The sequence below is a fragment of the Gadus chalcogrammus genome, chromosome 15 (genome assembly GCF_026213295.1).
Source record: "Gadus chalcogrammus isolate NIFS_2021 chromosome 15, NIFS_Gcha_1.0, whole genome shotgun sequence".
Taxonomy (NCBI): domain Eukaryota; kingdom Metazoa; phylum Chordata; class Actinopteri; order Gadiformes; family Gadidae; genus Gadus; species Gadus chalcogrammus.
In genome coordinates, this window is record NC_079426.1 from 28276707 (window position 1) to 28293022 (window position 16316).

The following is a 16316-nucleotide window of genomic DNA, read 5'->3' on the forward strand; positions in this document are numbered from 1 at the left end:
CATTCAAATTAACTCTGACATTGCGTATATCTGGTGATTTATTATAGTCAAGTACAAGTCAGAATACTTAACGTAGACGTATTTAATACTCTGTGTTAATGACATATTCGTCGATCGGATGTCGTGGAAAAAAAAGTGTTAGTTTGCAACCGATATATAGGCCAATTCGATTTTTTTGTGTGTGTGAGCGAGCGCTAGTGAGCGAGAGACCGAGAGTGTTCAAGTTTATGTCCAAGTTTTTATTTTCCATATGCAACACATAGCCTATATATTGTGTATATATAAGCATATTTTTCCCCCATGTAAATACTGTATCTTATATTATAGACAGTACCGCAGCACCCCCACTCAAAATACCTTCCTGCGCACCTGGGCCCATGTGATTTTGTTTTGAAGTAGAACTAGATTATAGGTTTGGCTCATGCCAAAGGATGGGTTTATCGTAGCCTGGTATGATCCGCCCTTAATATAAGTATTATGAAGTATAATAGTATCAACAATAATAGCAACTATGTATTAATGTTCCACATAGGCCTACATTTGAGACGTATCGCGCAACTAATGTGAATGCTTTGGAATGTACCGTGGCGACGGTGGGTCTGAGATGTGCAATTCACCACTATTGACAGGACAGCTAACCTTGTAGTTGGGGGACTGCTGACGGGCTGTTGATTGAGAGAACTATGTTGTTTGTTATCGTGTGGCCGCAGTGCCACCTGGATTAGCAGTGAATGTGTACATGCCGCTGGGCTATTTTCATGTTGGCCTTCTTAAAGATCTTCCTCTATATTGTTCTATGTCTTTACGTCTTTATGTCTGTGCGTGTGTGAGGGAGAGGGAGAAAGATAGCGCACGTTGAACTGTCAAATTATACGATCACACTCAATCACAGTGGTGCGATTAGTCTGTGTTGTTACTGTACTGTAAACTTGCCTCGTACGGGACCGCAACCACCCCAACCCGTGCCGAAAATGTCTTCCCGGCCGTGCCTCTGCCAAATTCAGGTGTTTTGATCAAGGTTTTTTTTTTTGACCAGCAACTTCTTGAATTCATACAGCAACTGTTAAGCAACTGCAACAAATTATTTCTGGCGCCGCCACTGGCCATACCCCAATGGTTGAATGTAGGTGTTTGTGTTTTCTTGTATTTTAGATTTTTTTTGCCTTCGAAGTAACACATGCATACCATGTGCTTGCCACAGCGCATACTATTCCAAATGTTTATTTTTTTGGTAACTGGGTAGAAAACCTAAAAGTGACAATTCATCAACTTCACAGATCAAGATGGATTAGTGCGTGTAACGATCAAACATTCTCCAGTGGATGCAAGTCCACTGGAGACTATAGTATAAAAGAGAGACTATAGATAGTCCTCCCCTGAGGACTATTTTATACTTTGTGTTGTAAGTGCCTCTCGGCATAGTACTCAGACAATATTGCTCTTTGTATGATAGGAGGCCGATACAAATCTTGGATGGGTCATCTGAAAGGACTGAGATGTGCTCAGCATCTCCAACATTATAGCCTAGATGAAACTACCATTTGCAAAAAATGGAGGGCTACGCAAATAGTCTGGAGTGAACTGAGGCCAGGTCCTCTATTGGTAGTGTTGGCTATGTAAGGCTATTTAAATATATTAAAGATTTGCGCGAGAATCTATAGGCCTATCTCTCCACTCCAGCAAAAAGTCATTTGATATGCCAAGATGTCGAGCCGTGGTCTTATCAATTTCTCCCGGTGGATTGCACGTATAATTTGCGCTCCGATATCAGCAGTTCTCATCAAAAGGGCATGCCATTGTGAACACATGAAATCTGCGGTGAACGCGGGTTTAAATACCCAAAACCGGGTTATGTTTCAAACTTCATCATCATCATCGCCTACTACCCCTTCTGGGGCTTAGGCCGCAAACAAGAGTTCTCCATGCATCCCGGTCCTGGGCCAACATCTCAAGCTGTCCCCAAGTGTAGCCCATTTTCTTGGCGTCTGCCTCCAAGTCTCTACGCCAGGTGTTTCGCGGCCGACCTCTCTTTCTTTTCCCTTGGGGATTCCACTTGAGGGACTGTCTTGTGGTGTTTGTGGCTGGTTTACGGAGAGTATGGCCTATCCATCTCCAACGTCGTTGGAGGATCTCTTCGTCCGCTGGCTTTTGGCTGGTACGTTCCCACAGTTCTTTGTTGCTGATGGTGTTAGGCCAGTGGATCTGGAGGATTTGTCGCAGGCAGGTATTGATGAATGACTGGATTTTGTTTGTTGTATTCACCGTAGTCCTCCATGTCTCAGCACCGTAGAGTAGGACTGACTTCACATTGCTGTTAAAGATCTTGATCTTTGTTGTGATGGCCAGGTCTTTTGCGCTCCAGATGTTTTTTAGTTGGAGGTACGCAACTCTGGCCTTGCCAATCCTGACTCTCACATCTGCATCTGTTCCACCCTGCTTGTTGACAATGCTGCCAAGGTAGGTGAACACCTCAATCTCCTCCAGAGCTTCACCTTCCAGCATGATGGGTGCAGTGTTGGCAGAGTTGACTCTCATGACTTTGCTCTTCCCTCTGTGGATGTTGATTTGGTTGGTTGCGATGGTGCTGGTCTTTTCCTGCATCTGCTGCTGGGTATGAGAGAGAAGGGCCAAGTCATCTGCAAAGTCCAGGTCTTTGAGCTGCGCCCACATTGTCCACTGTATGCCGTTTTTCCTTCCTGCTGTGGATTGCTTCATTACCCAATCCATTGCCAGCAGGAACAAGAATAGCGATAGTAGGCACTAGGGCTGTCACTTTTTATTCGAAGTTCGAATATTCGTTCGAAGGTGGGGTGAAAAGTTCGAATTCGAAGTGTAATTCTCCATTCGAACTGTAAAAATGCGCTAGAGAGCGGCGAGTGGCTTTTCCTCAATAAAGCGGCCCTCCTGGATCCCCGCTTCTCCCGGTTAGTCCACCTTTCCCCTGCACAGAAACAACTCGTGACTGAAAGCCTCTCACACGAGCTCATTGAAACGGAGACCGACACTGATCGCACACGACAGGGAGAAAAGTCCGCTGCTGCGCTGGGCGCGATGGGCAGCCTGTTTGGGGACAGAAAAAAGTCCGCTGCTGCGCTGGGCGCGATGGGCAGCCTGTTTGAGCACGGCGGACAGAAGCAGCTGCAGCGGTAACGGAGAGCTGCGAGACTACTTGTAATTTTCTTTCCGTAAGGAATAAAAAGAGCAGCATGCCGTTTTGGAGGTCGGCCTCACAGATTGTTCGTTTATATAGGCTGTGTGTGCCATGGACGACATGCGCTCCGCATATCGCGCTCCGAGCAGTTATTGTTAATGCTTAAAAGACAGCCGCACTTGTGTGTCGGAGCTTCCTCTTGTTGTGTTTACAAATGTGTTATCAAAGATGTGTTTTTATCCTGTGCTGTTATGAATTCAGTAGGTATGTGATTTTTTTTTTTTTTTTTTAATAGTTTTATGGGGGGGGGGGGGGGGGGGGCCGAATGTATTCGAATGTATTCGAATTAATTATGGACATTCGAAATTCGTTCGAATTTCATTTTTGGAAAAAGTGACAGCCCTAGTAGGCACCCCTGTCTCACTCCAGTTTGTACACTGAAAGCACCGGTAGGTTGTCCCTCGTGGATCACTCTGCAGGTCATTCCCTCATAGGTGTTTCTGATGATGTTAGTTAATTTCTCTGGCACTCCGTAGTGCCTGAGAAGCTTCCAGAGGGTCTCCCTGTCCACACTATCGAAGGCCTTCTCGTAGTCGATGAAGTTGATGAATAGCGGTGAATTCCACTCGAGTGACTGTTCCAGGATGATGCGCAGTGTAGCAATCTGGTCTGTACACGATCTGTCTTTGCGGAAGCCAGCCTGCTGGTCTCTAAGCTGGGGGTCAATCACATCTTTCATCCTGTCCAGTAAGATCCTGTAGAAGACCTTTCCTGGGATGGAGAGTAGCATGATCCCCCTATAATTTCCACAGTTGCTCAGGTCCCCTTTCTTTGGCATCTTCACAAGATAGCCCTCCTTCCATTCGCATGGGATGTTTTCCTCTTCCCACATCTTCTTAAAGAGAGGGTGGAGCATCTCTCCCATGGTCTCTGCGTCCGTCTTCAGTGCCTCGGCCGGGATGTTATCTGGTCCTGCAGCCTTGCCGTTTCTACGTTTTTTAATGGCTTTCCTGATCTCCTCCCTTCTTGGTACACTGAGGTCTATTGGCAGATCCCTGTCTGCTTGTTGGATGTGTGGTGGGTCTTGTGGGGCTGGTCTGTTGAGAAGTTCCTCAAAATGTTCCAACCATCTTTTCTTCTGTCCTTCCTCCCCCATTATTGGCTTTCCCTCTTTGTCCTTTACTGGTCTTTGAGGTTTACTGGTCTTTCCTGCCAGCTTTTTGGTGGTGTCATACAGGTCCTTCAGATTCCCATGTCTAGCTGCTTCTTCTGCTTCTAATGCAAGGGCCTCTATGTAGTTCCTCTTGTCGGTCTTCAAGCTTTTTTTCACGTTCTTATTTGCTTCCCTGTACTCTATTTGTGCCTTTACTTTCTCTGCTCTTGTACGACTGCTGTTAAGAGCTGCCTTCTTTTCTTTCCTCTCCTTCACCTTCTTTATTGACTCTGCTGATATCCAAGCCTTGTGGTTATCTTTCTGTGGTCCCAGTGCTACATTGCAGGTTGTAATTACCGTTTCCTTTACCACCTTCCACATCCCATCTATGTTTCTTTCCTCACCTTCTTTATCTAGCTCTTGCAGGGCATGAAACTTGTTCTTTAGCTCGATCTTGAATTTTTCTGCTGCTGCTGGATCTGTTAAAAGTGCTGTGTTGAATTTCTTTCTCTGGTTCTTCTCACCTGTCCAGTTTCTCCTCAACTTTAATTGGACTTTGGCAACGAGAAGATGATGGTCTGATGCTATGTCAGCTCCTCTTCTGACTCGTACATCTAAGAGGGACATCCTAAACTTTTTGGTGACACATACATGGTCTATTTGGTTCTCAGTGGAGAGGTCCGGTGATACCCATGTGGCTTTGTGTACTCGCCTGTGGGGGAAGACACTTCCTCCGATGACAAGGTTGTTATTTGCACATAGTTCTGCGAATCTCTCTCCATTTTTGTTCATCTCGCCTAGACCATGCTGCCCCATTATCCTCTCATAGCCTCTGTTGTTACTTCCTATTTTTGCATTAAGATCTCCATTAAGATGGTAATGTCTCTTTCTGAGTATCTCTGGATGATGGTCTGTATTCTGCTATAGAATTCGTCCTTGCTCTCTTCGTCACTATCGTTGGTTGGGGCATAGCATTGAATGATGTTCATGTTTATTCTTTCCTTCTTTGTTTTGAATGTAGCTGCTATTGCTCTCGAGCCATGTGCCTCCCATCCCATGAGTGCTCTCTGAGCAGCCTTGGACAGCATCAAAGCGACTCCCTGGGTGTGGTGTGCATTGTCCTCCTCATGGCCTGAGTACAGCAGCAGCTCTCCTGTGGTAAGCCTCTTCTGTCCAGAACCCGTCCATCTTGATTCACTAATTCCGAGTATGGCAAGGTTGTACTTGTTCATCTCGGTGGCAACTTGTGCGGTCTTTCCAGCTTCGAACATGGTCCTTACGTTCCATGTACCGATGGTGGTTGTAACACCGGTTGAGAGGATGGTTTTCGGCAGAGTGGCTTCCAGGTGCTTCTGGCTTTCACCACCCTGCGTCATAAGTCCTTCTGACGAAGGTCCGTCTTCACTCCGGGGCGGGATATCTTGGTTTACTCTTGTTTGCGTTTCTGTAACAGGTATTGTTTTATGGGGTGGGGTTGTTAGCCCCACGCCTAACCCCCAACCTGGAGGACCAGGTGTTGCCTTTAGTCGGACCTCTACCCTAAAACCTGCCCGGCTTGGTAAGACCTGCCAGGGGTATTACCCCCGCCGGTATAGCCTCCAGGGTCACGGAAGTACACAAGCCTCCCCACCACGGCAAGGTAACAACACAGAGGGTGTTGACACAGTTAATAGATCCCCCTCAGATCAACAGCTCTGTGGGGGCGCTTTGTGATTGGCTGTATTGCATGACGGTAACTGAACTGCACAGTCACAAATAGGCAACATATCTCACTCCACTCAGTCATCCCTTTGCACTGCTTGAGTATGAGTACAGAGTATGAGAGTGACAAGAAGAGAGCTAACCATGTGAGGGCCAACCACCAGGATGTATCTGGCTCCATAGTCGGTATGGGACGTAAGACTTGGACACTGCAGCCTGATTTCTGATAGATGCCTTTTACACTTTAATGCGTTTGTTAGCTGATACCTGGTGTTGGATGCCAAAATGATAGGGAATAACAGTTCAAACGGTATAGGGCAGGGGTCTGCTACTAAGTTTGGCCTCTGGACAATTTTTTTTCCAGCCAGTAGGTGGTGGGCCAGAACATTATTAAAGGCTAGTTCAAGGAATTGATTAATGAAAGTGAATCAGGAACTGTGACGCAGGCCCATCAGCTGGCTTAGTCATATGCCTACCAAGCACTAGGACTCTTAAAAGATGTACATATAAACAAGTGTATAACCTAATCACATAAATTTCATGCCTGATCACGTTTGGTAGAGGTGTTGCTGCACTGTCTCCACAGACACAACGCAGCGGTATCATCATGAGCAGTTCTAACCGGAGAGAAAGTGAAATCCACGAGCTACTTATCATGTGAGAGAAGATGATGCAGTCATATTAAACAAAGACGTTGAAAGATGGTGCGATCTACTAGAGAGACGAAGAGGAACTGTCCTTACGAGGCTTTTGTCGGGATAAAAAACCCTAACCCGTCCCTAACCCAAAAGTGGCCAGCAAAATAAAGAATATATTGGCAGTTTTTTTGCACTTGTAAATAGTTAATTCCGTTTGTAGCCTACCCTCAGGCGGGAACTCATTCTTGCATGCGGGTGTCTTCACTCATAAAAAAATAAAAAATAATTAAGTTTTTTCTTTTCAAAATGGGCAAGCGTTTTATTAGCCTCTCTAATTATGTTTTGCTGGAGAAGGAGGGGTGTGCAGCTGAAAGGAGTCGTAGTGAAACAAATGTTGTTTCGACCTGGCATCCGAGAGGGCCTAGTTAAGTGCTCCGTTAACGTGTCCGATTTTTAGACTGGTTCAGCTGCTGCTCAATAACTCTCACGGTCCTCTGCTTGCGATCATTGTGATTCACCATATATTGATCCATTTATTCAAAAGATCCAAAGACAAAGAACAGGTGCATTACGGTATGATTTTATATTGTTGTTGGACTGGAGTGGGGGATGGGCATGCGTTCTATATAAATTGATCACGCGAACGTGCTGCTTCCTTTTCCACCAAAGTCAGTCGAGAAGATAGTCATCAATCAAGACGAAAATGCCTGGTTGTGTTGCTATCAACTGCGTGCATCGAACGGAATCCAGGATAGCACTTTACAGGTGTGTAAAAGATCATTTTTTTAGTTATAAAAAAAGTTAACTAGTAAACATTAGCTTAAAGTTAGAGCTAAGTTATATGTTAGGCTTAGCAATCATGCTAGCGATGAAGTTTTAAACTTTAGATTGAAGTGATGTACCAATTTGTGATACACATATTATTCTATATTGTAGTTGTAATCTCACATTTTATTTGTTGGATCGTTGAAGATCAAAAAGATGACCTTAATCTTCATAGTGACTCCTACAGATTACATTAAAAATGATAGCCTATTACTACTTTATCTATTATTACTTTTATTTTCTTCCCTTCTTTTCTTGATGTTATATGTATTTTGTTTTTAAGATAAAACAAGAGAAACCCAAAAATATCTTATCGTCTCTTATTTATGAACATGTTTCATGTATTTATATGTTTTTTACATGTTGTGACCGACTGAGTTTTCCGATGTGGGTCTATGGTCTAGTCTATGGTCTAGTATTTATATGCATGTTTCATGTATTTATATGTTTTTTTACATGTTGTGACTGTCTGAGTTTGTGATGTGAGTCTATGGTCTAGTATTTATATGCATGTTTCATGTATTTATATGTTTTTTTACATTTTGTGACTGTCTGAGTTTGTGATGCGAGTCTATGGTCTAGTATTTATATGCATGTTTCATGTATATATATGTTTCTCACATGTTGTGACTGTCTGAGTTTGTGATGTGAGTCTATGGTCTACAAATGCATGTTTCGTGTATTTATGTTTTTTACATGTTGTGACTGTCTGAGTTTGTGATGTGAGTCTATAGTCTAGTTAGTACTTATATGCATGTTTCATGTATTTATGTTTTTTTCATGTTGTGACTGTCTGAGTTTGTGATGTGAGTCTTTGTTCTATGTTCCCACTCTTGGCCTGCACCTTGACGTGGTGAGTGGGCTTTAAACTAAGACAGGCCTTCTATATTTTTTTGTTTGTTATTGATTGTTTGTCACAGTCTATCTTATTAATGATACAAAGCCTTAACTAAACCCCTTCTCTTCTGTTTACAGAAACTGGAAACTTCAGAGTATATTTTATCTTAAGTTAGAAAATCTTTTTTGTTTCCTCATAAGATCCCAGTCCATCATGCTCCTCTACTTGTCTGCCATGCCACCATCATGCCTCATGCATCACCTCTCAGCGCCCTGCCCAGCTGCATCTTATTCCGTTACTCCAGCTCTTTCCAGCTCTTTCAGAAAAGTGACAAACACGCTCCACCCAAGTGTTTTTAATCTTTTATTAATTATACATGTAAGGTGTGCTTAAGTGGCCTGAAAGGTGCCGATCAATAAAATGCATTTTATCATAATTTGTATTAATAATTATTAATAGAACATTATGGCTCCATCAAAAGCAAAGTACACCTGCCATTTACAGTTATCATTTATACTATCCTAGACATCTTTAATCTTATTTACATAGGCCTACAGTAGGCCTGATTTCCTCTGAATGTTTAAATAAAAAAATTCCCTGTCCATGTCAGATCCCTGTCCATCATACTCCTGTTGTTTTCTTCCTGCACACCTGACTGCCTCCTCCGATATTTCATGTTAAATACATTTTAGGATCAAGTTTGAGATTCAGTATTACTTTTTTTTTAAACCTGACGTTGCCACAGTTACCTTGAAAAAGTAATCAGATTACTGATTAAAAGTTACTCCTTAAAATAGTAACTTAGTTACTTTACTTATTACTTGGTTTTAAAAGTAACTAAGTTAGATTACAAGTTACTTTTTTAGTTACATTTAGCTGCGACAACACCCCCTGCCGCCTCAAAATAAAAAATTACAACCGGTTTGTCCAATACTAATTTTTTGCCCCCCCCTCCCCCATGTTAACAATTGTTCTTCCCCCCCCGGGCTGGTAGGGGGAATTCGGGGGGGGGCCCATGAGTACCTCTTGTATACAGGGCCCAGAATTAGGTGCTACGGCCCTGGGTGCACACACTGACACATGGCTTTCAACCGCTTCCGCTTTATGGGGCGATCACCGGACGCATCTCCACGTGCGTGATGTAAACAGCTCGTTCTAGCACCTGATAGATTGAAGTCTTTGGAGATTTACGCTTCACACGCACACGCACTCTCACATAAACAGGCAGACAGACAGACAGACAAAAACACACACACACACCACTCCATCGCTCTCAACGCCAATCGGTGATCCGGTAAAAAAAAAAAAAAAAAAAAAAAAAATAGTATATAAAATAGTGACTTTCATGAGTAACTTTAATCTGATTACTGGTTTGGAAATAGTAACACGTTAAGATTACTCGTTACTGAAAAAAGTGGTCCGAGGCCAGTAACGCGTCACTAAGTAACACGTTACTGGCATCACTGCCCACACATAATAGGTCCATGATACCATGTGGGGTCATTTCAGACTCCTTTGCTTCCTAACACCTTGTGAGTTCCTTGGGTACACCAGCTGATGGGTCTGTGTATATATTGGGCATTAGATTCTCGTTTCAGAAACAGAAATATATAAAAAAACGAGTGGTAATCATGATTTCTGTTTTAACATTCAAAAAGGTATATACAAGGTGCTCTTCTTATAAAGTCAAAAAGGGGCAAACTAATCTAAAATAATAATTGTTAAACGTATAGAGAATCATCGGGGGAATAGTAACCTGTACTTCCATGGTCGGTAAACAATGCGACTGCAATCGCTCAGACCTCTCGCTTACGATGCTACAATGCTAACAATGCTGAAAAACAAGAATATTTCTGCATCCGGTACGTCATGAAGTCTGAAGTGGCTAGGGTCCCATGATGCGGAAGCATATCTCTCCTTGATGTTGCTCTGCGCCATTGAGCAGTTTACATTGGAATGAATGGGCGCCATTTTGGAATCCGTTGTCCATTTTATAATATGTCCATGGATTTTACCCCCTCGATTTTACACAGGAAACTTGAAATAAGACGGTGAAATCACTGGGCGTGCCAAGCCTTGACAGAACCGGCTTGGCAGTGTAGAAAGGCCTTATGCTGGAGAGAGAGCAGCAGTGCGCACCTAAAAAGGCAGCAAACCACTCTTAAAACACTTCACACAACACAACACAAGACACACCACGGGTGCTGACTGACTGCACACACAAACTCATTACACACACACAAACACCCCGGCGGGTAATGATTGACTGCACGCACACGCACATATACACACACCATGGCGGATGCTGACTGACTGCGTACACACACAAACCTCCGTTCGTAGCCTACTCACCGTTAAAAGACCTGTAGGCGAAGTAGCCTCATCACAGACTCTACAGCAAAGTCTCAGACTTTGGCATCTTAAAACTTTTGTCAACAGCTGCTGCCTTTCTCTACGTGCAGTATCAAACAAAAATACGTAATGTCGGGTCGCCATGGTTGTTGTATATAGGCCTACAGAGGGAGGTTCCGTGTCATTTAATATTGCATAGTTTCCAATAACTCCCGCTCAGCCCCTCACAGCTTACGCGTGACCGTGATGAGTGTGTCTCTCACCTTCCGGGAGCAGTAGCAGGATTTCATACAATTAAATTCAGAAACGGTTTTGAAAGAAAAAAAAAGTTCACTGTACCCGGCCCATTACATTTAAGCTAACAGATATAGATATTCGACATTCCAAAAAAGAAAATCATAAAAAAAATCAATTAACTTAATCTATAATCTGGCAGGCCAGATATTATGTCTGGCGGGCCAGTTATGGACCGCGGGCCGCCAGTTGCCGACCCCTGGTATAGGGCTTTACCGTTTTCTAAAGAAGGGATATAATTTTAAAAACTAAAGGTTGCAGTAAGACCATAAAGAGGCCATACCTATATTGAACAAGTTTTGGGGCTCTAGAGTCAATAATAGCGACGCTATTGAAATTTTACCATTGTGGTCGTTTTCAGTTTTGCACTTTAAAGACAGTCCCTAAGCTCGGGCTGAAAGCTGACAGCTCAAAGAAGCCAATGCAACTCACCGTTCGCTAAAGACGGTTCGTTTGGATGAAAACAATGTTGTAGCTGGTTCTCTGGGTTACTACACTCAATTGTGTTGCAACAATGTTTCACTGATGATCTATTGAACCGCAAACTCTGAATCTGCCAATTCAGCAGCGGCGGGCCGCCACTGCTAGGTGCATATAGGGGAAACACTGGAGAGTCGTGACGTCCTAAGTTGGCTCAGATCTGTGCTAGCATAATGCTTCTTCATAATAGTTAACTACTTTAACGGCACCGACAATCCAAAACCCAAGTGGATTCTAAATGGAAAAAGTGTGTAGTTGAAAACCTGAGCAGCTTTTACTTCTTCGCCACCTACAGAGTTTGTCACGTACAATCATTCAAAACCCCCATGCTATTTTCCATAGACATTCAAAGGGGAACTATGCAACTTTGGCCACTTCCTCGCTGTTTTCTTGGTTTGCGCTCTTATTGAGCTCCCCCTACAGCTTCGGAGGAGATATTTTACAACACTGTCGTAACAAATCGTTGATGACCCTTGCCCATCCACTTCTACGCTAGCCATGTGCATTTGTTTTCAAAGTAGCCGGCGAATGCGTGGAGCCATGTCCGAGGTAGATGTTCATAAAGAGTAGACAAGGTTATGCATTTTGAAAGGTTACAATAAATCCATCCTTTTTTATAGTTGACAGGGAGATATTATATCCTCGATTAGAATTGTTTTATCTTTGGATGTTGAACAGAACGATCAACAGAACGATCATAAGAGTGTTTGCCAACATAATACATAACGATAGCATGAACAATTTGCGCAGCAATGGTACATTTATGTATCTGCTCAAGTACGTCACTTGTGTACAGAATTACAGGGAATTTGATTCAGAGATAGAGACGGTATGCTGTCGCTAGTCCCCGCAGGAGAGTTGTCATAGGCAGATGCTTTGTCTGGAAGATTGGGGACACATTAATGTTTATGTGTAAATGCTTGCAAATAAACATTGTAAATAAATAGAATGGTATAATATGGTTTTAAAATGTTTCAATTTTTTTAAATAACAGATGTTTGCACCACCTTGATTTCATTTGTTCAATACACACTTTGGTTAGAAAAATATTTATTTTGGATATTGAAAGAAATGCAAGTGACAGTTCTTCGTTCTTCAAGTTCTTCAAGTTTGGATGTGGGTGGTGGCTTTACCGGGGCAGGCAGGCTGAGCCGTCTTGGGTCATCAACCCTCAAGCCTCATAACAATGCTGTTTGCCAACGGCTGCAAAAAAAAAAAAAATTAAGCAATTTTTTTACAAAGATGTTTACAAGCGGGGAACTACACCAAAGGTATAACATGGTTAAAGCTATAATGGAGGTTCACGTTACCGACAAATATGTGCTAACTAGCAGCTCTCATGCAGGGTACTGCATTATATGGCCAGCCGGACATATCACTTGATATAGGATACACTCTTAGAAAAATCTGTGATCTAAATAAACAAAAACCTGGATTCTGGGATTTAGCCTGAATTTTGGGGACGAGACAGACGAACAGCAAAACAACCATGAAAACAAACGTGTTTGGTAGCGAGCCTGCTAACACCGCAGCAAGCAAGCTAGAAACACACAGGGCCGACAACAAAACGGTCAAGCAAGCACATTTTTACAGAAACTATCAACAGGACAACGTTCACCCAAGGGTACTTACAATTTCAAGAGCAACACAGCCATGGCAAGTCGGCATCCGATTTGCAGTCTTCTTTTTCTTTCAGTTCACGCTATTCCTGAGAAGCTCGCCCAACGTTTACTCGTGTCTGGCCTCTCCGTCAGACAGTCTCCCTTTTCTCTTCTTCTGTTTCTCCGACATTGGGTTTCTCTGTCTCCTTTTAGTCGGCTTATCCATGACGAATGTAATAAATCCCTTCGCTACTTGCTACATCTTTTCCGCCAAGATGCGCTAGGGGGAGTCGAAACAGCGACCAATTGACCCATAAAGTGTTATAGAACCATCAAAATTAGGGCCCGACCGATTCATCGGCCTGCCGATTTAATCGGGCGATTATAGCCTTTTTTAAAATAATCAACATCTGCTAAAAAGTCGCAGGTTAATGCAGATTTTTTTTTTTTACTTTTTCTTTTTACTAGAAATGTAATTGCGCTATGTATCCTCCAGAGTGCGCTCTTACTCCATCCTACTTAGGAAAGGCTCTCAGTCACACCCTCCACACTCATCTTTAGTCACAACACCGGAGACCCAGAGCGCATGTAGCTGGATTGTGCTGAGCTCATTGGATGAACCGAGCAGAGTTTCCCTCCACGGTAAGTTTAATAACTAGTTTTTTTGAATGAACAATTGGTCCATATAAACGTGTAGGTCATGCTTAAACAAAGGAAAAGTACAGCTTACCCCCCACTACCCTCCAAATACAGTTAAGCTAACCTTGCCTTGCTAACTAACAACTTTAGCCTGAGACAAAAAGAGGATAATGAATTTTACCGTACAATATGAAAGCACACTCACTCAGGCAGCTGCGCGCTCATGTCACCCCTGTACACAAGACGCCTTATTTGAGCATGTTGTGCCGGTTTTCTTAAGGTCCCATGTTAACGTGTTATATAGACTGTATAACGGCCAAACTGCTCAGTGCTCACGTGTTAGTCACTGCTCAGGAGCGCAGCACACTGGGGTTATTTATTTATTTTACATTGGATTATCGGTATCTTATTAAAAATGCATAAATTGTATATAAGATATATTTATGTATATGCCTTGCACACGGAATAAGCCAATGCATATTTATGTCTCACTTTTTTAAATTCACATTTTTCTTTATTTTTACAGATGGCTCGTAGCAAGGTTTGGGACTGCTTCACCAAGGGCCCTACTGGTGAAGCCGTTTGTAATGCATGTGCAGCTTCTTTGAGCCAGGGATCAAGCCGTCAAAACGCAAAAAACACAACCAACTTATGGCAACACCTAAAACTTTGACATAATGAAGCTTATGAGGAATCACAAAGACAGGCTCATGAGGAAAAACAAAGAAAGGCAGAAGCACTAGTACCTATGAAAAATTATCAGCATCAGCCCACACTTGCAAGTGTTTGATAGGAACAAAGTGGAACCTAAATGACCCGAGAACAAAGGAGCTGTAAATTTGATAATTGAAATGATTGTCACAGATATCTTGCCATATGCAGTTGTGAAGGGTCCAGGCCATAGCAGAGCACAGGTATCCTCAAAAAAGTGAGAAGTATTTCCGCACTCAGCTGATGGGAGAAATGTATTCACAAGTTGCAGGAAGAGTAAAGCAACTTCTCTCCGTGGAAAATGCAGGAAGCAGCATTGCTTTTACCAATGACTGTTGGTCTGGATCCACTGAGGCTCTCATGAGCTTGACAGCTTGTTTTATTGACAAGCACTAGGAGAGAGTCCAAGTTGTGTTGAATGTAAAGGCCATGTTTGGGTCCCACACAGGGGAATACATTGCTGAGACTTTCTTAACCTTACTTACCGAATGGGACATTGACACACAGCGTGTACACCTGGTGTTGAGGGACAGTGGCGCAAACATGATAAAAGGCATGAGACTTGCAGAGATGCCTGGCCTGAGCTGCACTGCTCCTACACTTCAGCTGATAATCGATGATGGCCTCCGCTCCCAGAGGATGGTGGGGGAGATCCTGGCGAACCTCAAAAGAATAGCCACACACTTTAACCACTCAGTTGTAGAACAACAATGACTCTCTGTCATTCAGCAAGAGGTTGGTGTTCCTAACCATTCCATAATCCAGGCGGTGCAAACCAGGTGGAGCTCCACACTGGATATGATTGCCAGGATGCTTGAGCAAAAGTGAGCAATCACAGCCTATTCTTGTGACCACAGCCATTTTGTATGTCCAAGTGCAGAGGGGACGTGGCAGCAAACCTGGCGGGATGTGGCAGCAAACCTGGCGGAGACCCTGACACCACAGGAAGATATAACACTTGAAATGAGCAGGGCCGACTCCTCTGCTTCCTTCATTATACCCTGTGTAGCAGTGCTGAAGTGTCTGCTAGAGTCAGAGGGACCAAACAGTAGAGGAATCAAGACTCTAAGAAAGACCATGCTGGAGCGCCTGGAGATAAGGTTCTCCAAGGTGAAAGAGGCAAAAGAGGTGGTGCTCGCATGTCTGCTCAACCCACGCTACAAGGAGCGGCCCTTGTCACCAGAGACACTAGCTCAAGCAAAAGCCTGGGTAACAGAAGAGGCACAGAGGAATCCACCAGAGACACAAGCAGACACAATACAAGCAGAAACTGCCTGTGAAGAAGAGGGAGATCCAAAAAGACAGAGAGTGGTGGAGGGAAAGGCCCACAGTGTTCTAGACAGTCTGTATGACAGCATGCTCTCTTCAACCACTCAGGAAGAGGAACCAGAGAAGATCATTGATGAGCTGGAACGATATATGAGGGAGCCTGTCATAGACAGAAAAAAGGGGAACCCACTGGAGTGGTGGAAGAGCCACAGTTTCCGCTTCAAGGGACTGTCAGGCCTGGCCAGGAGATACCTTTGCTGTCCACCTTCCTCTGTGCTAAGTGAGAGGGTGTTCAGTACTATTGGCAACATTTATGAGGAGAAACGAGCTCCCTCAAGGGAGAGAATGCTGAAAAGCTGTGCTTCCTGCACTACAACCTGCCCCTGCTGAAGTGGCAATATTAAGGATTCTACAGACGTTTCTCAATTCCCGTTCTTTTCTTTACTTGTGTACTTGCGTTCTTGTGAAACGTCATCAGTCGTAGCTCAAGTACTGTTCCAATTCAAAGTACGCATCAAGTCAAGTACTGTCTTAAAACCCGGAAGTGTTCTTCATGCGTTTCATCGAGGATGCATTGGAGGTGGCTTGTGTGGACTTGGGACCGTTAAATATCCCAGGATGCATTTCGCATTCCTATGTTTTAAAATATCAGTATGTAAGCTCA

General features: G+C 43.5%; 1 pseudogene; it reads left to right on the plus strand.

The window, feature by feature from the left end:
• The first annotated feature begins 12934 nt into the window (after positions 1-12934).
• LOC130404252 (zinc finger BED domain-containing protein 4-like) lies at positions 12935-16056 on the plus strand (annotated as a pseudogene).
• The last annotated feature ends 260 nt before the right edge of the window (positions 16057-16316 follow it).